Source organism: Mesoplodon bidens, assembly GCF_964165515.1.
Source record: "Mesoplodon bidens genome assembly, chromosome: 8".
NCBI lineage: Eukaryota > Metazoa > Chordata > Mammalia > Artiodactyla > Ziphiidae > Mesoplodon > Mesoplodon bidens.
The window spans coordinates 96,014,228-96,039,387 of record NC_138165.1 but is presented as its reverse complement, the minus strand read 5'-3'; positions in this window follow the sequence as shown (position 1 = coordinate 96,039,387).

Below are 25,160 nucleotides of genomic sequence, written 5' to 3'. Positions count from 1 at the left end.
GATCTCAGGCTTCTAGCTTCCAGAGTTGTAAGTAAATGAATTTCTGTTGTTTAAGCCACCCAGTCTATGGTACTTGGCTATGGTAACCCCAGCAAATTAATACAGAATCCAAAACTGTAGGTGTTCAATATGGATAAATCTAAGGCGGTTCAGCTGAAATAAATCTGCACTTGCCTGCCATGGTCACTTACATTCAACTCTCAAAGCCACTGAAATAAAGAGCACTGCTGTCCTAGAACTGGGTGAAATCACATCTCCTCCTCTGAACCCCTCTGACAGACAAGATGAAGTTAGGCTGGTGAAGGGTTTATGTGTCTGCTCTAGTCTAATAAATTCCATTGTTATAATTAAGTATAGATTCTTTCTCCCCTGATTAATCCAACAGCCTCCTTAGTGGTTTCCCCACCTCCGTTCTTTCCCGCTCCAGTTCACTCTCAGTAAAGTGATCTTCTCAACATTTGGAAATTCTCTGGCTTAAAAGCCTCCAGTGGTTTTGCACTGCACTTAGAATAAAGTCCAAACTCCTCAGAGTAGCCTAGAGAGCCCTCCATGATCCAACTATTATACATGCCGTCTCTCTGTCCTAAGCTCAAGGCACTTTCTGTCTCTGGGACACACCTCCCCGGCTTGTTCTGCTCTTGGAAAGTGTTAAACTCTTTCCTGCTCCAGGACCTTAGCATGCCTTGCCTGCAACTGCCTCAGAGAGACGCTCTCCAACCACCCTCCTAAGACAATCACCCTCCTAAGATGTATGTCATGCCCACACCATACCTGTCATTCTCCATCCTGCCCTATGCTCAGTTCCTCCACAGCAAGTATTATAACTTGTACACATTTCGTTCACTCTTCTGTGTATTCGTTTTTTCTCTACCCATGAGGTCAAGGACTCCATCCTCCAGTTCCATGATTGAATGGATGAATGGATAAATGATACAGTGAGTGAAAGCATTTTGTAAACTCTGAGGTGTTATATAAATGTAAAGTATAATTATTAGATTTGAAGGCTGATTAAAGAAGAACTCTTGTCTTCTTTTCTTCCCATACTTCGTTTCCTCAGTAAAAGGTACCTGAATTGATTAATTTATTCATTACTGGAAAATGATGTTAAAAATGAATTATCAGATCAAATAACTTACGATTTATAGCAATGTGTGAGTTTTAAAACACTTTTATATATCTTATCCCATGTTAATCTTCACATTCACCCTGTGAGTAGGCATTCTTATTCCCATTTTACAGGGAGGAAAACTGAGGCTGAGGAGTTAAGTAAACTGTTAAAGTCTATACAGATAATAAATGGTAGAGCCAAGACTTTTCCCATTATCCCAGTACTGCCACCTCAACCACATTGTTTAGTAATTATCTCCCTGTGCCCGTGGTGACAAAAGACAAGGTGGAAGGACTCATGCCCACGTAAAAGGAGATTGTCCTATAGGTTTGTTTGGCAGCAGGGAAGATTTTCTTGGAATGGGGTTTTTTGAGCCACTAAGGGAGTATTTTCCTTTGTACTCTAATTTTCCCCTTATATATCAATTCTAGAAGCTAAGCATGTTTTATTACCATCTAAAGTAGTTCTGTCTTCTTTCTATTTTGAGGTGTATTTCTCCACAAATTATTTTGCTGTTTATAATATAGTGCTATACTTTTGGCAGATGAAAAATTATATTGTTATGTCTTCTATGGTGAGCACTCCTGTATACTGAATTAGGTATTTGTTCCAGAAGATAATTTAGTTCTGTGACTATTACTTTACACATTAAACATATTTATTTAATACTGTTATTATCCAATGAACATTCATAACAGATTACATTCTGTTTTTTTTAACATCTTTTTTGGAGTGTAATTGCTTTATAATAGTGTGTTAGTTTCTGCTCTACAACAAAGTGAATCAGCTATACATATACATATATCCCCATATCTCCTCCCTCTTGCGTCTCCCTCCCACCCTCCCTATCCCACCCCTCTAGGTGGTCACAAAGCACTGAGCTGATCTCCCTGTGCTATGCAGCTGCTTCCCGCTAGCTGTCTATTTTACATTTGGTAGTGTTACATTCTCTTTTGAGATGACATTTACAAAATAATTTTGCTAGGAAAATGGATTCTGTGGTCAAAGTTGAGAGACAAATGACAGAATATGCAAAAAATATTTGTAACACAAATAATGATCGGGGTTAATATCTCTATACAGAAAAACTCCTACAAATGATTAATAAAAAAAAACTCAATATAAAAACGGGCAAACAATATGAACAAGAATTCATGGAACACATGAAATTGTACAGCTACTAAACAAATAAAAATAGGACCCAACCTCATTAACAAATTAATGCACATTAAAGCAGGATTTGCCGAAAATATTGGTAGGAACATTAAAAGCTGGGGACATCTACATAAGCAAAAACATTTTGAGGTGTAAATGATTCAAATCATTTCTGAGGGCAATTTTACACTCTCCATTTAAATTTAAAATGTGTACTTATGACTTCCATTTCTAGGACTTTATCTTCTTGAAATACTAACACAATTATATGTTAGCCTGAGACCATTATTATCGTGAAATAACTTTACTGTCAATTCCACAAGTATATGTCATTAGCATCCATGTATTTGATTGACATTACGTATCTGGCCATACTGGATGCAAGTTTTCATTTGGAAAATTTACCCAATAAGAATTGAGTAGAGGCTCAGTAATAAACTCTTATGGAATGGGATTAAAAAGATAGGGGCTTCCCTGGTGGCGCAGTGGTTGAGAATCCGCCTGCCGATGCAGGGGACACGGGTTCGTGCCCCGGTCCGGGAAGATCCCACATGCCGCGGAGCGGCTGGGCCCGTGAGCCATGGCCGCTGAGCCTGCGCGTCCGGAGCCTGTGCTCCGCAACGGGAGAGGTCACAACAGTGAGAGGCCCGTGTACCGCAAAAAAAAAAAAAAAAAGATAATTCAACTGACAAAACCATAAGAACCATAAGAAGCCATTATCATGTTCTTCAGGTTGTCCTCTCCTTTAAAAAAGGTATAATGGGGAAAAAAAAAAAAAATCAGTTTGGAGTCCATCACACGTGATTCTAATTCTTGTTCTGATACTTGCCAGCTATTTGACTTTACCTTTCTAAGCCTCAGTTTCATATCCATAAAATGCACGTAAAAAACTGATTTTTTTTAAAATCCCTCAGATCTCAGTTGACTGTTGGTTGGAATAAATAAGTAATGATTCTAAATAACCCAGCAAAATTCATGGCACATGCTATGTGCCAACAAATGTTAGTCCCTTCTGCATTTCTGCTCCTATAATCTGTAGGTCAAGGAGCTGTGCAGAGGGGAAGGGAAAGCTGGGAACAGACACCTCTTTATTGCTCTAGGATTCATTCACCTTTCATTTTCTTATAGTTGCTTAGCATCAGTTGTGAGGGACATGGGGCTTGGTTCTATAGGTGCAAATATACAATGCACCTATCCTGTCATTCAAACTGGGACAAAGGAATTCCGCATAAACACCTATAAAGAAAACAAATGGCTCTCTTTTTAGCAAGAATAACTGAAAATAGCCTTATTAATAAAAATAATAACACTGAGAGTTCAACATGTGCCAGGCATGGTTCTATTCACCTCACGTGGACTATACTATTCAATCCTTTCAACCCTGTGATGTAGGTTTTAATATTATAGGTCATAATGGTCAATGTGAAAGACACTTGCCATTTCAGGGCATCAAACCGACCCAAAGTTTTAGACGTGACTGACATAAACTAGCTCCCGTTCAGAGCAAGCAACTCTAAAATTAGAGCAACTCTAAAATAAGATTCCTTAATTATAAGATACAGATCCATGTGATTCAGGAGAAAGGCTGGTTCAAGAAGAATAGAAACTATCACCCTGGTCAAGACCCATAATTTGAACAGTTCACCATAAAACGGAGGGTATCTGACGTAGATCATAGCCTGCCCAACGGAGTAGTCAATCCACATCTCTATGGAAGAGACACCCACATCTCATAAGCTAATTGACATCCTGATCCAGAATCCATCTTCTGTTCATTCACAAAGAAACCTTTGTGAGCAACTCCTATGTGCCAGGTACCATTCTGGACACGGAGATTACAACAGTGAACAAAACAGGCAAAAAATATATGCATGGATGTAGAGACAAACAAATAAGTACAAATGCATATAAACAAATAAGTACAATAGGCCTATCAGTTCATGAAAAGTGCTCTTCAGAAAATTAAAGCAGGGGTAGGGAATTAGGAGCTCTGAGGGGGCAGGGGGCAGGGGAGCAAAACATGTCAACCTCTGTCTACAACCTCAATAGCTTGGGAAACGTCACTCTGCCACGGAAAAAATAAACAGAATAACACTAGAGATAATGAAGAAACAAATAGGTATATTACCATTTTTATACCAGGTTTTGGTGTGAGGGTCCTGATAAGTACTGCAAACATGTTAATATTGTATGAGTGCTGTCTGTCTTCTAAATGTTGAAAAACATTTACAAGAATATGATAAATTGGACTTACAATTTTAATTAAATATTTAGAAATCTTAGATTTAATCAGTAATCACTGTTTACATGTTTTCAAAAATGTCACTTGTTAAATTCATGAATTTGCATGTATTCGTTGTACAAATAGTACATAAAAGAGAGAAATATTTAAGCTTATATACTTTTTAAATACTCATTGATTAATAAATTCATAAGGTTAATAAATTGAGCACTAAAAAAGTGTAAAAAGAACTGAGTGTTTCCCTGCATGAACAAAAGTCCCTCAAATATATCACACCATGAGAAAACTGATGTCCAGGGCTTCCCTGGTGGCGCAGTGGTTGGGAGTTCGCCTGCCGATGCAGGGGATACGGGTTCGTGTCCCGGTCCGGGAAGGTCCCACATGCCGCAGAGTGACTGGGCCCGTGAGCCATGGCCACCGAGCCTGCGCGTCCGGAGCCTGTGCTCTGCGGGGGGAGAGGCCACAGCAGTGAGAGGCCCGCGTATCGCAAAAAAAAAAAAAAAAAGAAAGAAAGAAAACTGATGTCCAGGGAAGTTAAGAAACTTAGACTGTTCCTAGTCCTGTGGCCTGCAAGTGGCAAAGTCACCAAGGATTTGAATATGACCTTTACATTAATAGCCTCATAACAATGATATTAGATGTTTAAAGCGTGTAGTACAGAACCTGGCACAGAGTGGGGACTTAATATCGCTCTCGTCCTGACCCCAGCCTAAATCAAACTGCAGGGGTAATCAGAGTAATCCAAAATACCACCCAAACACACACACACCCACACACCCACACACCCACACCATTCAAACAGTGCGAGGTAGTCCTAACAAAGAGCCTCCATCTGTTCCCTTCCCTCCTAGCTCTTACCAACTCAACTCTTTCCGAATACAAATACGATTTCACCCATTAAAAGGGCTGAGCAGGCAAACTCATCAACAACTTGGTGATGGTGGTAGGCACTCCACAAAGATGACCCGCAATAAACCATACCTTCTTCTAGTCACACACTTAGGTAATCACCTCCCATTGAACTTGGCTGGCCCGTGACTCACTCACAACCCACAGAATGAGCCAGAACTGACCCCAAAGGACTTTGAAAGTCAAATTAGAAAAAGTCTTGCAAACTCTGCTTCGGTCTATTGGAGCACTCGCTGTTGGGTTGGGGGGGGGAATCAGCTGCCAGATAAGAAGTCTGACTACCCTGAGACCATCACACTGTGTAGAAGCCACATGTTGAAGCTGCTGGACAGAGAGATGCCCAACCAGCCCCCGGGTGTTCCAGCCTCAGAGCCGGACCTGTGGGCCATGAGGCCTTCAGACGCCCCTAGCCCCCGCCTCTGACTGTACTCACATGAAAGACCCCAACAAGCAAAAATTGCCGGTCTGGACCCATCAACCCCCAGAACCGTGAGAGACCATGATAAATCACCATTGTAAATCACTACATTTTGGACTGGTTTTCACCCTGCAATGCATAAACAGTGATCATGCAAGCACTCCAACTGGCTTTTCCTCAATGTGTTTTTCAGTTAATAATCGCTGAGTTTCCTTAGGTATTACCTATCCATTCCTAAATGTGCAGTCAGCATGCTCTTTTTTTCCCTCTATCCATACTGGGAATAGTAATAGCATATACTTTATCTAATATTTCAAAATTACCACCTGTTATGATACCCAGACAAAGAATATTTTCTTTCTCCTTTTTCAGGAAATGGTTAAAAACGAACTTAATAATGAACATTTTCCAAGCAACGTTCTACTCCAGAACTCATGGGAGTTATAAAATCACCCAAAAGTAAGAGGGTGAAATGGCTCACCCTTTAAACTCTTTATACCTTGAGGTCTTTGATTTAAATCATTATTTTAAAAAAATCAAATCACCCAGTGCACTTAATAAAGCATTATTATTTAAGGGAAAAGGATAAAACTTTCCAAATGCAAATGTTTAGCTGGAGATTCCAAGACATTAGTCAGGAGATGGATTGCCTTGCTATTGCAAGTCTGGGTTACAATATCACTGGAACCAAATTCCCATCAGATTAGCCTTTACTCAAAATGAATGTTTGTAATTACGAAATGAAATAAGTTTTAATTTGAATTGACTAAAAAGGGGAAACCAAATATTGTGTAATTACAGGAGAAGAAATTTGAGATGGAAAACAAGATAGTGTTATTTACAAGTAAAAAGGCTTTTATGGGATTATGGGACTTTAATGTGCATATTTGTAGGATTTGGGGTGGCAGAATTTGGAACTAAAATATTTTTCATCAGCGTTTATTTACAGTGTGCATGCAAGTAATGGAATCCCAGACACATCTGATATTGGATTTATTTAAACCTTTCATATCCCTCCTAAATCGGAAAAGACTCAAATTTTAGCCACACATAATGGAAGTAATCGTGGAGTGTGATAAAATAAGTATTTGAAAGCCACATGCAACTTTTAGTCTGAAACCCAGAACTATAAAATCCATCTAGAGACATAATGAGCCTGACTCGCCTTCTTGGAGGAGGAAAAGCTGTGAGGGGGGAAGTAGATCCTTATTCTCCCTCTGCAGCTTGGGGCACCTGAGTGGAGCCTCCAAATGGCTCACAAATGTTTTACTGTAAAGACCGCCCACAAGTACTATGTTGCCTCTCTGTAGGGCAGTCATGTTTTAGCCTCCACAAATCTGTGACTTCAGCACCTTGTTGTCTCTATCTTACACTTCTCCCATCCTCTCCTAAAGCCCCACTTCTCACACCCAGAGCCTAAGACCCTAGGAGCACAGATTGGTTCCAGGTATCTTTCCCACAGCCTGCATCACTCAGCTTTATAGCTCTGAACCTTTCTCCCTCACCTTTTCTGGGGTAAAGCCTTCCTATTGAGGTGGAGACATTCCTCTGGTGGGGACAATTTTATTGACACTAAACTGCCCTTCCCAGAGATACTGGCTCCTTACAAGGTATGGCAAAGACGGTCCACAGTTCACCAAATGTTTGTTCCTCTTATTGCACAGTTGTTTCTGGAAAGTTGTTGGCCAGCCAGGCACTCTGTTTCCCAGACTCCCAGACACACCTTGGTCAGGTGTGGCCATGTGAAGGAGTTCTGGCCAATGAAATAGAGACAGAAATGATAAGTGCTACCTGAAGTCTGGCCCATGAACACCTCCCAGACAGCTCTTCTCCACGAACTTTTCCTCGTTCAGCTGACTGCAAGGGAGACAATCCCCAGGGTGATCGGACAAACCTCCACTAACCTGGGTTCCTGAATGACCTCATGGAAGAGGGCCACCCCATGTACATGTACATACATGCCCTCCCAGTGTGGTTAAATACACATTTGGGTCTCTCTCTCTTTTTTTTTTAAATGTAATCATACTACCCTAAACACTACTTAATCCAAAAGAATCATTCCTTAATGACAGATTTTGGAGGGTGAAAGAGACTTTCCAATTCCCTGCAAATCACCTAGTTTAGAAGTTACCTACCTACAGAACCATTTCGATAGACCTCCAGCAAGAGCTTGCTATCCTTCAGTTGCTTGTGTACCGGTGCCCACACATGTCAGTTAGAGACTCTGCTCTCTGGCTGCCCTCCTGCCCAAGGACCTTCTTCAACCTAGTTCATCACTGTTTACTCTCAGTTGTCACTTCTGAGACTCTGATTTTTTTCAATGAGCTTTCCCAGCATTTCAATTTAGAAATTCACTAATCACTAAAAATCTCCTGTGTCATGAGCTCATCTTTTTTTTCATTTGTCATGCATTCATTCATTCATTCATTCAAACACTTATCCAATACAACAAATATCAAGTATTGTGCTAGGCACTGACTGGACATACACAGCTACTGTCCATTGACGCCAGGAAGTGAAGGAATGGTTGTGAAAACAGATAAGAGTTGTAAAACAACTATCTAAGTAACAGTATAATAATTACCATCAGAGCTGAATTTATTGAGCCCATGCCAGACACTCTGCTCAGAACTTGGAACTGCTTATTTAATCATCTCAGTACCCTGTCCTCATGCTACAGATAGAGCAATCAAGGCTTAGAGACATTAAACAACATGCTGAAATTGCACGACTATCAGGGTTGAGGTTTAAACCAAGTTCCGTCGGATTCCAAAGTCATTTACTAACTGTGTGCCTTTGGGCAAATTAGTTAAATACCTACCGTAACTCTCCATTTCCAATCTGAAATGCCATCAGTCACAAAGAAGTTTCTGTAGAGAGTTTAATGACAGGGCAGAGACGTTTACACTCTCACTGCCCGTAGTATATTTTATGAATACTATGTGTCAAAGTCTGAACAATTTTCTTGCTTCTGAAATGCCAGTGGAGGATGGAGGAAGCTTAAATAAATATTTACAATATTCATATTATGAGAGATTTTTCCAGATGGTGCATCTTGAAACGCTGATTGCCTTCACACTAACTGAGACCCCCCAGTGAAGTCATCTCAGACTTCATTTTTGCGACCTAAAACAGTTGTGATGAGGTGATCACCGATTATCACGTGACACTAGGGACTCCTGTTCCAGGTGCTCATGTGAGCATGACTGTGGGGTCTGGAGAGGCCCAGATAGAGGGCCTCCTGCCTAAGCTTCTGGGCTGTGAGAGGTACCGCGTCACGAGCCCACTGGGAACCTGACTTTGACGTTAAATGTGCACTCGAGCAAACCCTCGCACACCAGGTGCTTATTCAGGCTCAGCCATTGAGTGATAGGTGAGCATCCCCTGGAGAACGGAGAAATCCACATTTGGAAGAGACTTGGAGGCTGTACTTTAAAAGGAGCCAAGAGAAAGGCTGCCAGACAATTAGGAAGAAAGCCGATCCGTGCCGTAGATTGAGGACTAAGGCTCACTTGGGGTCTTCATTTCCCAAATGACAGCTCCGGTGGCTGGGGTCAACTTCAGCTCCCAGAGATGCACGGAGTGAGTGCAGAAAAGAATGTAAGCAAAACAACAACGTTTGTCAAAAGAACCTGTAACACCCACTGCTCTCTAAGCAAACTGGAGTTTGTTCATGAAAAGGAATTCTTTTTTTTTTTTTCAGCTGAGTTAGGTTGTTAAGTTGGAGACTTCTGGAGTCAGACTCTTAAATTTAAATTTTTCCTCTACTACTTTTTAGCTGTGTGATGCTGGGAAACTTTCTAATCCTCTCTAAACCTCAGTTTCCTTGACTGTAAATGTGAATAATAATTATACCTACCTCACAGGGTTAACAATAATTATGCTCCATGTAAAATACTTAACAAAGTGCCTGGAATTTGGCCAGTGGCTCAGCAACTTCATGTATTTGTGCAGCAGATTTGAGATAGGAATCAAAGAGATGAGTTGCTCGAAAACAACAGTTCTCAAAAGTTTGGGTTCCAGGACCCCTTTATTAAGAACCCCAAAGAGCCTTTGTTTATGTAAATTGTATCTGTCAACATTTGCCACAATAGAAATTAAAACTGAGAAACACTCTTAAATATTTATAAACACTTTAATAATAAATTCAGTATATGTTTGTATAACATTTTTATGAAAAATAACTATATTTTCCTAACATAATTTAGTGAGAAGAGTGACATTGCTTTACATTTTTTACAAACTTCTTTATTTTCTCCCTTAAAAGAATCAGCTGGATTCTCATATCTGCTTCTCATTTGATCAGTTGTGTTATGTCATTTTCATTAACGTATGTGAAGAAAATCCAGCCTCACAGAGCTGTGTAGTTGGAAAGGAAGGGGAGCATTATTAGCCTTTTCATATAATTGTGGATAGTCTTCTTTGATGCAGCACCAAAGCTCTACAAGTGGTAGTTTTTTAGAGGTCTGCTGCAATGAAGAATCTAAGACTATATAAATAAACTTACTTCTTGAAGTCTCTTGCACTCTGAATGGTTCTTTCATTTAGGCATGATTTTGTAACATCATGCGCTGGTCATTTGGAAAATATTGGTTCAAATGAATGTTGACACATTTCATTACAGAATGTCATCACACGTCATAACTCCTGGGATACTCCACCATACACTTGTGAGAGAAAGGGAGTGAAAAAAGCAAGCAGTCACTTAGTATTATTAAGGTCTGACCTCACAGACCCCATGAAGGGACCTTAGGGACTAGGGTGTCTCTAAGACCACACTTTGAGAATTGTTACTTTAAAGCAACAAAAGAAAAACAATCTATTTGAGAGAGAAATCTAGGACAGTCAAGACTAACAGAATCTGGGGGAAGGTCCTAAGCGAAAACATGCCCACCCACTCCCACCCTCACCCCCAGCAAGTGGTAGAAAAGCTAAGGGAGTTTGGGGAAGGGATATACATACCTAATTGACGTTTTTAAGGTGTCTTTTTTTGGTGGGGGTGGGATTTGTTATATAAACCACTCCTCTATCTTCCTTGAGAAAGCTTCAGAAACTAATGTTGTCATACAAGTGAATTCTTTAGCAGGAAATCAAAAAATATGCTAACTTTTGTGATCTGGTCTGTGCAGCCTGGGGAAAGCCTTCTTGGACATTGGACCCCAGAGCAAAGATGAATGGTCTGAGGATTTGCAGAAATACAGGGTGGCGTGGGGAGCAGACATTTGTGGGAAGAGGATTTCCCCTGTCTGGGGAAGTAGGAGTTTGAGAGGATCCTATCTGGTTGTCAAAAGCTGAGTGCCTCTAGCTGAGAGCTAGGGTAGTGGACTTAAAAGGTCAGCCTGTCCTCCAACTTTGGATAGCCTGATGGGACCTCAGCCAGTCCCCTTTACCCAGGAGAAAACACCCTTCTCCTATTACAGGGGAGTGACTATAGCAGGTAAATTGAGGCCCAAGTGGATTTTGTCCAGAACAAGGTGGGGCAGTAAAAGAGAATCTCCATGTGGAGAGTGGAAGTCAATAAGTCCTTGATCCCAGGGACTGGGGTCCACTCTGGCCCTGACCAAGAAAGAATAAAATCAGCAGGTCTTAGGAAGACCTAAACCATGCATTCTCAGCTGGGACCAATTTTGCTCCCAGGAAACATTTGGCAATGTTTGGAGACAGTCTTGTGTTGTCACAAGCTGCTGGGGAGGAATATTACTGGCCCCTAGTGAGTAGAGGCCAAGGATTCTGCTAAACATCCCACAGGACAGTGCAACAATAATTATCCAGCCCCAAATGTCAACAGCACCGAAGTTGAGAAACTCTGACCTATGCCAATCATTCCCTGGGATGCTCTAGGCCCGGCAATCCTGACCTACATTTCCCCCTTCACAATGGAGAAATATTTTCAACAGCCTTTCAGAGTTGTATGGGCTAATGGGATCAAAGACCAGATGCTCAGATATCCCCATGTGAGGGGTCACAGAGAAAGAATTAGCGAGGACAAGATGGAGAATATGTCACAAATACCAGAGATGCTAAGAGGCTTGGCTTTGGGCAAACTGCCTCTGTAGCCTCAATCCCCATCCCCCTATCCCCGCCATCCTGACACTCTAGGCTCCCAAAGCCTCATGGTCTTTCTTCCTTGCAAACCTGTTCCTGGGAAATGATTGAATGTTGGTTCTTCCAGATGTAGGATGGAAGTAAATTATCATGGTTCCTCTCTCAGGGATATTGGCATTGTAAGTCACATTGTCAACTGTGTAATGTGAGTCCTTTTTTGGGGGGCGGGGGGGGGCAAAAAATATTATATTATAAGTAATATAAGTATAATCTAATATTTATATAATAAAGTATGAGGCCATAGCAAGTAGGTAGGGGAAGGTCTAGGGTTTAGGGCTAGAATGTAGCAGAGTCGTGATCCCCAACCTTTTTGGCACCAGGGACCGGTTTTGTGGCACCAGGGAGCCGTTCTGTGAAGGACAATTTTTCCACAGACCGGGTTGTGGGGGGATGGTTTGGGGATGATTCAAGCAATAAATGTGCATTACATTTATTGCACATTTTATTTCTATTATTATTACATCATAATATATAATGAACTAATTACACTACTCAATATAATGCAGAACCAGTGCGAGCCCTGAGCTTGTTTTCATTTGCCACTCACTGATAGGGTTTTGATATGAGTCTGCGAGCAATTGATTTGTTATGGTCTCTGTGCAGGCAAACGTCTGTGTTAACGATAATCTGTATTTGCAGCCGCTCCCCAGCATAGCATCTCCACCTCAGCTCCACCTTGGATCATCAGGCATTAGATTCTCATAAGGAGCATGCAACCTAGATTCCTTGCATGCACAGTTCACAGTAGGGTTTGCACTCCTATGAGAGTCTAATGCCGCCACTGATCTGACAGGAGGCAGAGTTCAGGAGGTAATGTGAGCAATGGGGAGCGGCTGTAAATAGAGATGAAGCTTAGCTCACTCACCCGCCACTCACCTCCTGCTGTGCGTTCCAGTTCCTAACAGGCCATGGACTGGTACCAGTCTGTGGCCTGGGGGTTGGGGAGCCCTGTAGCAGAGGGTCCCTTATTGGTAGCCTTGAAAGCACACCATGGAAGACAAAGTAGTAATGAGGATAATAATAGTCGCTTATATTTACTGGACACTTGCTATGGACACACACCGTTCTTATCACTCTACCTGTATCAACTCACTTAATCTTCACAACAGCCCACTGAGGTAGTTACTATCATCATCATTTTATAGATGAGGAAACTGAGACACAGACTAGAAAACTCACTCCAAGTCCACTAGTAACTGAAGAAGTAGGAGTTAAGCCCAAACAGCCTGACTACAGAGAAGAGCCTGGGCTCTTAGCTTCCCCTGCTCGCTGCCCCTCATGCTATAAAAAGAACTCCAACTGGGAGGAATGGGCCCCACACTGCACTAGAAGTGTGTCTGGGCAAGCCAAACTCCACTAGGGATTATGGTTTCCTGCTTTATGAAGTGATAGGATTGGACCAAGCAATCATTCAGTTCCCTGAAGTCACAAATGTTCAGTGATTCTTATGGTCCAGATATAAAATTTCAAAATAAGTAGACTTCATCTTATCTCTGGTGCCATTTCTCCTGAGCAATACAGTTGGGTGTGGGTCATACACAGCAGTCTTTTAGGAAACTCTAGCAATGAGAACGCCACCCTACAGGAATCCCCATTGCCCTCCTCTAGAATTATCCCTTTGCTCTAAGATTGGCGTGGCCATCAGAACAAAACCCCCATTCCCTTATTTGGTGGATCTCTTTGGGGTAAGAGAAAGGAAAGCAGAGTAAACTAATTCACGTCAAGGTGTGAATGGATGATGAGTTCCAGAATCTTTTCTTGTTCTGGTTCTATAATGTCAAGTAAAAAATTGTCAAAGCCATGGGGAAAGTAAAGGTAGTTGGGGGTATGACAAACTTTGGTAACACCCCTAAAATCAGCAGCTCTCATTCCTCTCCAAGACTAAAATGGGATCCACTGAACTAGTCTCATATTTCTTTTGTATGTCATTATATTTAGCTGAGAGCTAGACTTAAATCAGTGCTCAAAAAAGTACTTTTTGGTTGCCTAAGAAAATAATGGTTCTGTGTGCCTCAAGTTTACTTTTTATTAAGTTAATCTCTGTTGGAATAAAGTTGGAATTTATTTAGCTCAAGTTAGAGATTTATCAGAATTTTCCTACATGTTCTGACCTGACATCCTCCTGGAGAGAACTAATGACACATACCCAATATTTTGCTTCACAAAGTACCAAAGGGCTTATTAGGAATAAGAATCTCTGGTCTCATCCCAGACCTTCTGAAATAGAATCTACATTTTGACAAGACCCTCACATGATTTGTTTGCAAGTTAAAGTTTGAGAATCATGGGAAGGGTTATTATATTGGGGGGAACTGGAGGATCTGCACCTTATTATTTAAGGTTACCTGAAGAATTTTCTGGTGAAAACTTAAAGATCGCTTTGCATTTGGGGAGGCAATTTGGGCCTAGAGGCAAGAATTAAATGTGTGTGAATTAAATACACACACACACACACACGTGCACACGCAGACACACACACACAGAGGCATTATCTCTGCCCTGCAAGATTTTGCAATCTAGTGAAAGACAGATATGTAAAAAAAGCAACCATCTTCCATTGTGATGGAACAATAATGGTGGCAGATTCAGGTGTGAGGGAAGGATAGAAAAAATTACTGGGTTTAACTAGGAAATTCAGAGAAAGTTTGGCAATGGAGATAGAATAGTCAAGAGCCTTTCAGTTTTCAGTTTCAAGGCAGAAAACTATTTCAAAGAGTGACAAGCAAGTGACATCTGTTGCATGTCACCAGGAGCAGAAGTTCAAACACTTCTGTCCACTGCATCTTGGTATCAAAATCACCAGAAAAACACAACTCAGTCAGGCACTGGATGGGACAACACTTTACTCACACAGAAGGGAAAGAGCAAGATCAGCTCCAAGGGTGGGCATTGGTCCCTCATGGCTAGCAGGTCCCTCTCAGCAGCAGATGCAGGGCAATTGTCCTGTATGCATCCTTCTTGTGCTGCAGTGAAAGGACTCAGTCCCCTCCCCTAAGAGGAGGGATATCGTAGTAGGCTTGGCCAGATGCCACCACGCACAGGCTTAAGCTGAACAAAGGAGCACACGTGGAATCTGAAACAGGGAAAGGTATTCCCACACAAGGTGATAAGCCCGGCACAGGCTGTGAGGACCCTCTCTGTCTTGGCAAGGAAATGTTCCAAGCTCACAGCCCATTCTTATATAGTCAAGTGGAGGTCAAAAGACTGCCTACTTGAGTGTTTGAGATGAACTTCCCCAAGAAAGAGGCTTAAACCAAAAAAAGGAATCTATTGTTTCATGTAACTAAACAATCCAGGGGTAGTTGGCCTCAGGTATAGCTATCTGCAGGAGCTGAAATCCTGTCCTCAGCGAGCCAATTTTCGCCATTTCTTGTGCTGCCCTCTGCTTTAGCTTCATTCTTAGGCAAGTTCCCTTTAGGAGTTTATCACAGAATGTTAAGGCTTAAAATTAATTTTTCAGGATTCTGAAATTATTTTTAAAACTTTCCATTGGCCTGGCTTGGGTCATGGGACCACCTCTGAATCAATCACTATGGGCAACAAACCTAGACTTAAATCCCCACTCCACTGTTACTAGCTTGCTTTACTGAAGTGAGTCCCAGTGTTCTCCATAACACAGCAGATAGCAATGCCCAGTTTGTACTAGTAAGGTCAGTGAAGGCTCACTAACGGGTAATTTTGGTTATCATCACCATTATGGATCTGTATTCCAAATGGAACTGACTTCAGTTTTCAACATGAGGAACTTCTATTTGTGTTTTCTAAACAGTCTTCCTCGGTTATACATATGTGAAGCCCAACCCTATAAACACCTGTATCTGCTCAAGGTACATCCTTGAAAGGAAGGGCTGCGATCACACCAGTTGGCCCAGTGTGTGACAAGAGCCACTGGAAGACACCAAGCAAGGTAGGTTAGATTTCAGACAGATTTTTAGATAACGACTTTTTAAAAAGAAGAAAAATTTGAAACCCTCAGGGCCACAAAGATTTAAAACATTGTTTGTGTGTAATTCTATACACGCTTCCAATTCTGACTTGAATCCTGACCCTACTCCATGGAAGAAGGTTTGCAAAGAATTTTTTCTGCTTTGAGGCCAGGATCCGGATTTCTATTACTCCTTCCACCTCTATCACTCCTTCCATCTTGTTTTCATTTGTCCAGGTGGAACCTGGTCATCCCACCCCCATTTCCACATGGGGCTTTCAATGGATGAGCATCCCCAAAAAGGCCCTCCCTGGGCTCTACTGAATGAGGCTTGGGTAGAGTAGAGGCTATAAAATGATGTGCCTTTGAAACCTAGCAGGACCCTGTGGGGCTCCTGGGCACGGAAGCCTTTCTGTGTCCCTCGTTTCTTGTTTCTAGGGAATAGGCTTCAGCCTCCATGACCTTCCCTGAGTTCCAAAGGGCAGGTTCAAACAGCTGTTAATCAGGGAAGGGAGGGGATGCAGAGACAAGGGAGGAGCAGTTAAAACACAGTACTGCAGCCTTGGGGCAGGGTCCTGGTTCCACTTCAAGGGATATATATTACAATATCTTTTAAGTCTTCTGCAGAACTAAAACCCCCAACAAATGGAAAATGTTAACTACTTGATGAAGCATTCTTCGTTCCAGAGAGAAGGTCACAGTTTGATAACCTTGAGAACCATAGAAGCTCATCAGGAGAACACCTGAGGCCAGATTAAAGGAATGCAGGCCCTGCACGCACCCTGATCCTTATCAGCAACTCCGCCCTTGAACCATTGCTATAAAACTCCTCACCAAATCCCTCCAGGTTGGGGCACACAGTTTTGAGGGCATGAGCCTACTGTGTTCCCCTCTACCTGGCCCAGCAATAAAGCTGTTCTTTTCTACTTCACCTAAAACTCTGTCTCCAAGATTCAATTCAGCACTGGTACACAGAGGCCGAGTTTCAGCATAAAATCGGGTGCCCAATGAGGGAATGACTTGGGGATGGCCCCACAGAGGTCCCCTGGCTCAATCGGATGCTCTGAGGTTTTCTCCATGCCAGCCTCTTTCAAGAGAGCAGGGTTTGGAGAATTCCTTTAGAGGCCAGATCACCTGGGACCCTTGCCTGGAACGGCTGAGCCCCAGTCACACCTGGTCCACCATCCCAGCAGAGGAACTCCAAGATGGGAGTGGAGAATGGAAGACGGACCATCCTAACAACTGTCAAGGTCACCTTCAGCATCGCCTTGGCCAGCTGGAGGAGCAAAAAGGGGACACAGTCCTTAGAAATATAAATTAATTCAGAATGCATCCTATGGAAAGGAGATAGGACAAGTGTCTGGGTTATGACTGGCCATAGGTCCATATCAAGCCAAGTAGACCAGGGTTCAAGCCAGGACTTCCACACACAAAAAATCTGATGGTAAATCATCTCCTTATGCTTCTATTGCCAACATTAATTATTCACACAGATCTAATCTTTCCCCCATTGCAGTCAAAAACAGCTGTCAATGGATGATGTGTTTGAATTTAAACTATTATTTCTCAGCAATTAATGGAGTCTCAACTAATATTTTCAGAGACAGATCAAGGAAAAACGTCTTGCTTATGCTAACAAAAGTTTATCCACAGAATACATATAAATACTTTGCTAAGAAAACAGAAAAGCTAGATGACAAATACAGCCAGCCTGCTGAGATACAGATATCCATTCTCAGAAAATACCTAAGAGAAAAGGGATGGGGGGCTGGGGGCTGAAAAAGGGAGGGTGAGAGACTGCTCCCATCAGCAGCATTACCTATTGTTTGAATCATTGGAATCTCCTCCTCCTCCCCTGGTTCCATCTTTCCACTTTAAAGGAAAGTGCTTGCTGTAGGATTAGGCTAACTTTCCTATTTAATAGAAGAAGAAAGGAAAAACAAAGGAGAAACACCAAATGCATAACAATGATGACCTTCAAACTGCTGAGCTTAGAGCTCTGGCCTTTGCTCTGTGCTTGTAGCAATCTCTCAATAACTGATTAAAGGATTAACCATGCAATTTGTTCAAAAGAACACAAGATTTATATACTTATAAGGTCTGGGAAGACACACACCTGAATTAGCATAACAATAACCTACAGAGGAGTCAGACAGAAAAGTAATTCGCATTTATAGTTTGAATGTTAAAAGTAACTATAAAGTAGAAAATAGAGTCTACCTTGTCACTAACTCCCACAGCATTAAGCAGCGCGAGTTGGCTTTATCTGTCCTTCTCCAACAAACAGGTCTAATTAGAAATGAAAATCGTGCATCAGTCACATGCAGGTTAATGACTGACAGATCTACACGTTTTATCTGGGGATCTGAAAGAAAGAGATTCCATCTGATTCTAACTGGCATGAAAAAAGGTAAATTCCCAGCTGCAACAGAGCAGAGAGGATGTCAGGCATTACCCAGGGTTCCAAAGAAGGTGGGCCAGACTGGGCTGGAAGGGTGTCATTAAGAGCTGTGAGCTCACCCGGGGGAGGCAGGTGCTAGACAAACAACTTAATCCCAGGCTTTCGGTTTTAATCTGTCCCCACCCTCTACTGTGCAGAGCTGTTTACTCAGAAGGACAAGAATCACATTCTCTGTATCAGTACAAGGGAAACACGCCCTCTTGGGGAGGGTCAGGTGACTGGGTTCAGGTATGGATGTTGGCCCCAGAGGAGTCTTCTGGAGCAAGTCCCTGCAGGCAGATGTGCCCCTGGGAACAGGCAGTCTGCTTCAGGCTAATCTGTCTGCCAAAGCCTGAGAGTCCTCACACTTGAGATGAAAGGGCCAGGGAGAACTCACCACCACAACTCCTGACCTGCCACTAATTCCACATTGTGAGGACTGACCTCTGGCTGCAGGTTCTAATCCCTAAGCAGGGTTTAGTAAAGGAAGTGAGGAAAGAAAAGAAGGATTAGGATTCTGGTATCAGACAGTATGACTGGATGCTAAAAAAGCATCCCTAGAAGCAAGCCAAGGTAAAGTACTAATGTGAATCCTATTTTATCAGGTGTGCCTGACTTTCCTCTGGGGTAGGAGATATTTCACCCATCCTCCCCTCTCTTCCTCCCTCTTTTCAGCCAAGTAATTTAGTTAGTCCTTCACTTGATCTTAAACTTCGACTCCTCAAGGATGTCTCGCTCACAGGATTTCATCCCCCTCCTCTGCCCTTCCAAGCCTGAATGCCCTCACCTCCTTCAGAATTCAAGCTCCCATTCTCCACTTAGCTACTCCAAGCTGGTTGGTCCTGCCTGGGCTTCCCTGTTCTTTCCCTGAACCCACTCCCACGGCTCTGCCAGACAGCCTTTGTCTTCCAAAGCCTGTCTCAGGTTCACCTCTACAGAGAAGCCTTTCCAGAAATTTCTACCTGACTCTACTACAGTAACTTTAACCAGCTCCTCTGAGCGGCTGCCCATTCATCTGACTCCTGGTTGGGTTGGGTTGTTTCACTGTGTCTTTATGAGTGAGTATCATGTGCCTCATCATGGGGTGTCCCCCCCACCCCACACCCCACTGAGGACTCTTTACTGTGCTCTGAACTTCCTCAGCCTCCAGCCTGAGCACTGTGAGGCCATAAACCTATAGTACTGGCCAGTCTGTCTGGGGCTAAGTGGGTTTATCAGGAACACCCAGAGCCAAGCTAATCCGATTAATAACAAGCTCAACACAATCAAGCTCATCATCTAATTTCAGCCACAAATCCACATGTATGGAGGGAACCCAACGGACGAGTTTTTGCTGTTGTGCGTGGTTTGGCTCCCGTGGAGACAGGTAGACTGCGTTGTTCTACCACACCACTTCCTGATTCTTTTAAAACTCCACTTGAATCTTCTTTCTGTGCTGTCAAGATATAGGCCTGGAATCATAGGAATCCCAGTCTCTCAAACCAGAATGCAGTGGCATAGCCTAACAGGGGAATTTTTCCTATTTGACACTAGAAGTATCCCAATGACATAAAATGAAGTCCTCTTTATTTTTACATTAAGCAAATCACCGATCATCTTTCCAGGCAAGAATAAAAAGTATATTAATTTGAGAATTTAGGAAAATCAAAAGCATGTGATCACCACAGGTAAAGCAAAGAAATCCTCTTTAATTCCAGTAATTCTTTCAGTGTTATGGTCATCTAGAAAATATGCCCAGTGAGTGGGAAATAGGATTCTGGGATTAGCAAATGAAGCACTCATAGATTTGTTTATTCTGAGTCTCTGACCCAACCCCTTTGCTGCAGAAGAAAAACATGAAAGTGGGTGAGTCTTTTGGAACGAATTCCTGGCACACCATCAATACTAGCCGGAACACCAAGGAGGCTTGAGACTGTCTGACTGTCTGATAGTGGACCAGAGCCAGCTAAGGGGACAACCAGAAACAAGTTCAGAGCTTCAGTGAATGGGAAATAGCAAAGGGGATGAGGGCAAAAAGACATCAAGGATAACTCAGACAGAGGTTGGGCCCCACTAGTGGCTCTCATCCTCACAGATGCCAGAATACCAATGGGGGCTTTACAATACAAGAAGAGCCAAAGTGGATCTTTTTTTTTTTTTTTTTTTTTTTTTTTTTTGCGGTACGCGGGCCTCTCACTGTTGTGGTCTCTCCCGTTGTGGAGCACAGGCTCCGGACAGGCAGGCTCAGCGGCCATGGCTCACGGGACCAGCCGCTCCACAGCATGTGGGATCTTCCCGGACCAGGGCACGAACCCATGTCCCCTGCATCGGCAGGCAGACTCTCAACCACTGCGCCACCAGGGAAGCCCAGTGGATCCTTTTTTGTGCTGATCAATGTGACTCCCCAATAGGACTGCTTTGAAAACCATCACAAAAGTGAAAAAGGTTCTCAAACCCACCTCTTCTCCATGCTCCCCAGCCTCTTGGAAATAAGTTACCAAACAGGTTACTTAAACAGCAACCTCAATCTCAAGAGTTAACTGTATGGAAGTATTTGTTTTTTAACACTTGTCTCAGACACAGTGGATTTAGACCATTTGGTTTTTATAAGGCACTAGAGGAGAGGTTCCTAGGAGCTATATTCATGATTTACAATATGAAACCATGTTTCTGATCATTTTCCACTAAAGAGAGGAAAGAGATTGGCATAAAGCAGTTTCCAAGGTCAGAGACTTTTCACTGATGGGCAAACCGTATTCCTGGCATCAGAGAATTTTAAAGCTAGATAGGGCATTGGAGATCATCTTACCAACTTCCACATTTTCCAGATGAGGAACCAAAATTAGAGATCATCAGCAATTTTCACAAGGTGACATAGTGTTATTGGCAAAGCCAAAATTAAAATAAAGATCTCCAGACTCAACATATATATTCAGCTATAACTGGTTACTTTCTTCCTATTAGCCGACAAGCCATCCTGGCAAATCATCTCTAGGGAAAATACAGTGGCTATTGTCTTGAAGAACATAGGCTGGCTGACGGCTACCTCAGTCTTATAAAAATCCCACCAACCTCAATATTCCCAGTTAGATTAGCAGTTTGACAGTTTCTATTCGTGAAGGTACAGGTATCTTTAATATGTGAAGTTATTCATTTCTGCCACAAACATAAGCAGATTCATTATTTTTCTAAATACTAATATTATGAAAGAACCCACCTATGGAGTTCCCCCCACCACCGAGAAAGCCCTCACAAACTTCTAGAGAGCCATCAGCTTACGCCAAGTGTCTCCAGGACAAAGAAACTACCTAGAGGATGCATGCATACTAAATTAGGCATTCAAAATCAATTTTTTACAAATATTGATCCACTCAGACAAAACACATCTTCCAAATCAACTGATGGTTTATGACCCTGGGTACAGCATTTCTAAGACAATTTTTCAATGTTTAGGTAATTCAGTTTATTATAAAAGGACAACTTCATTACTTAAGTAAAAAGATGGAACTCTGAAGAACCATAGCTGTAAGGCATTCAGGCACTTCAGTTTCTTGAATGTTCCAGCTTTTCTGTGCTCACCGGTGCTGCCCTGCCCCTCACACACATTTCCTGAGCCTGGACAAGGAACAGCTGCCACTTAACCCTACATTAAATATTGGTGGTAAATGCTGAAATTCCACGGCTCTCCCTTTCATGTTGTTATTTGAGCAAAAAGACAGCTGCTCACTGTTACACTCAAGACACTCATTATCCTTGGCTCTATGCAGTTCCCTCCAGCGTGCAATAGCATTTGGCCTGCATTGGTGAGAGTGAGCTAAACTTCCACTCCATGAACCATGGTCCTGCATGTCAATAACCCATTCTTTTCACACTTTTCCATGGTTTCCTTCTCCCAGTCCCATTTCCCTGTAGCCCCATCTGCCTCTCTGTTTTTATTTCTTGAAAAAGGAGTGGTGAAAGGGAAGTTATGAAGGACAACAGAGGCTACACAGGTACAGTGAGAATGGCTGTTCAAGCCCCCAGTAATGCTCACTGGACAGGTTTTGTGTCACCTGGATTTTTCAAAATTATTGGGGTGTGTGTGTGTGTTGGGGGGGGTGTTGGACATTCTTTGACTGTCTCAAAAACCTGACACACACAATGTATTGGGTGAAGGTTTATTAAACTGAATGGAATGCAGTGGGATTTGCATTCATTTATTTTGGGCTAAGGTGACCAGATACATCATTTCCAGTTTATATTAATACTTCTTTAGACTTTTTTATGGCTATCCCCAGAAATTATTTCCTGGTTGTTCACATGCTGCAAATCCATATTGTAGGATAAAGGGAGACGGGAGAAGAAACTCTGAGCAAAAAGAATAGAGCTAGAGAAAATAAAAGTGGGAAGAAACAAGACATATAATAGGAAAAGAATAGACCAGAATTGGTCCTGTTTCTAATACAAGATTCAACTAACTCTTTGAGACTCAATTTCTTTATCTCTAAAAACGGAGGATATGGCATCTGACTAATAATGTTGGTGTAGAAGACAAATGGTATAGTCTACACAAAAGGGCTTTAAATACCATAAAACACTAACAAATGTAAGGAATAATTGTTATAGTGGCCGAATGGTTGAGAACATGGTCAAACTGCCTAGGTTCATCTAATCCTAGCTTTGCTTCTTATTAGCTGTATGCCTTTGGACAAATATGTTAATCTATCTGAATCTGATTACCTTCATCTATAAAATGGGAATAATTATAGTAGCCACTTCTCATAGGGTTTTTTAAAAACAAAATGAGAAAATCCATGCCATAAGCCTAATGCAGCACTTAGAAATACTTATAAAGTATTCAAAACTGTTGGCTATTTTAATCATTGTTATTACTGTAATAGCTTAATAATAATAAAAACAAACCATGCACCTTGTTCTACATAGTATATGTATCACAATATATATGTATATATGTATTTCAGTTTATATATATAATAAATGTAATATTATATATATATAACTTAATGGCAGAAAAAGATGATAATTGTCTCTTGGGTATGGAATCACGGCACAGAGCTCTCCTTACCCTAGAACTGCCAGTCTTAGCTCAGTTCTCTCATGCTGATTCATGTTCTCATGTGAGACATGTATTCTCCTATCACAAAATTTCCCCTCTGCCCTATGTCCATCAAAATCACATTCCTTTCTTTCCAGGCTAAGAAGAGGGTAAGGACTAGGGGAGGAGGTATGACTATGGCAGCTCTCTGTACCTTTTGGGTGATAACCACCAACAATTCTGCAGTGTTTTCCAACACCAGCAGCTAATTCTCTGATTCTCCAGACATCAACCAGGCGTCCTACAATTTAATCAATTCTGACACTATATTCCTGGAGTTAACATCAGATCCCATGGGTTAAAGGAGCTCAGTTCCACAGGACTGCCCCCACTTCAGGTGCCAGTCACAAGTCCTGGACCACCCATATTTTGGACCAATTGCTATAAATTGAGGGTTCCCACAACCCCCTCCTCGGATTTGATAATTTGCTGTAACAGCTTAGAAAACTCAGGAAAATACCTTATTTATGTCTGCCGGCATATTATAAAGGGTACAAGTTAGAGATAGTCAAATGGAAGAATTGAATAGAGCAAGGTATGGGAGTGGGGGTGATGTGGACCTTCCATGCCCTTTCTAGGTGCACCACCCTCCCAACACCTTGATGTGTCCACCAACCCAGAAGCTAAAATGATGACCAAACATAATACCCAGTACCAATGGGAGATACCTGAGCAGCATTACCCAAGTTGTGTTCCCACAAAATACCATCCCATGGGAAGCTCCATAAAAAAGAGATTCTGTAGAATTGAGAAATACTGTACCCTGTATTGGCCTCACAGATATTCACATTAATATATGAAAGGCTCTGAGAAGTAAAGAAATCTATATAACTTACCTCAGAATTTCCTGACTCAATTGACCACGGAATGCTTATTTCTGCATTAACATCTCACAAGAGAACACAGGTTAGAAATGTTAAACTGGAGGACTTCTCTGCCCCTGCAGGTAACACACACCTTTTTCTAAAAGTCTTTATGCACATTATTGAACATAAAAGAGTCAAACTGATGATATTTCTGGACCACAATGAAGAATGGAGTAGTCACAGTAGCCAGGTAGAGGAACTATCTCAGGGGCACACAGCCTTACAGAAACTTACACCAGAAGTTGGTCATGATTGTTGTTGACCAAAAATTTCAGGCACATAGTAGGATTTCACTTATCTGTTCTCTTAATGTTAGGTTTAGTCTTATGACTTGCTCTGGCCAATTAAATATGAGTGGAAGTATCATGCGGCTCTTCCAGAAAGAAGTTTTAAAAGCTAGTGTGTAAGCCACCACATCCTTTTCCCTTAGTGAGGTGATTGTGGAAGCCCGTGTTGAGATGTAGCCTCCATCAGCCTGTTCCTTATGGACTCTGATAAGTACAGTCCCTTTTATGATCCATGATAGACACGTAGCCAGAAAGAGAAATGAATCTTTGTTATTGTCAGCCAGTTAGATTTAGGTGTTGTTTGTTATCACAGCCTAACCTACTCTAATACATACCATCCAACTGATTACCTACCCTACTCCATTTCCACCTGGCCCTCACCCTGTACTTATCTCTCTCCATTCCCACTCCTAGCCTGAGATAGCACCACTATCCATGAACTGAGTTCACCCTAAATAAAACTGCTTTTTATAAGAATGTTCATAGAGAATCTTTCAATACTCAGAAACTCCCCATTCAAGGCTTCTCCCACTGTGTAGAGAGAATTAGCCTCAATAGTTTAGAAAGATTCATGCTTAATTTTATTGAAAAAGGAAATCAGTACATTCCCTTTGTCGATGGTGACTGAATA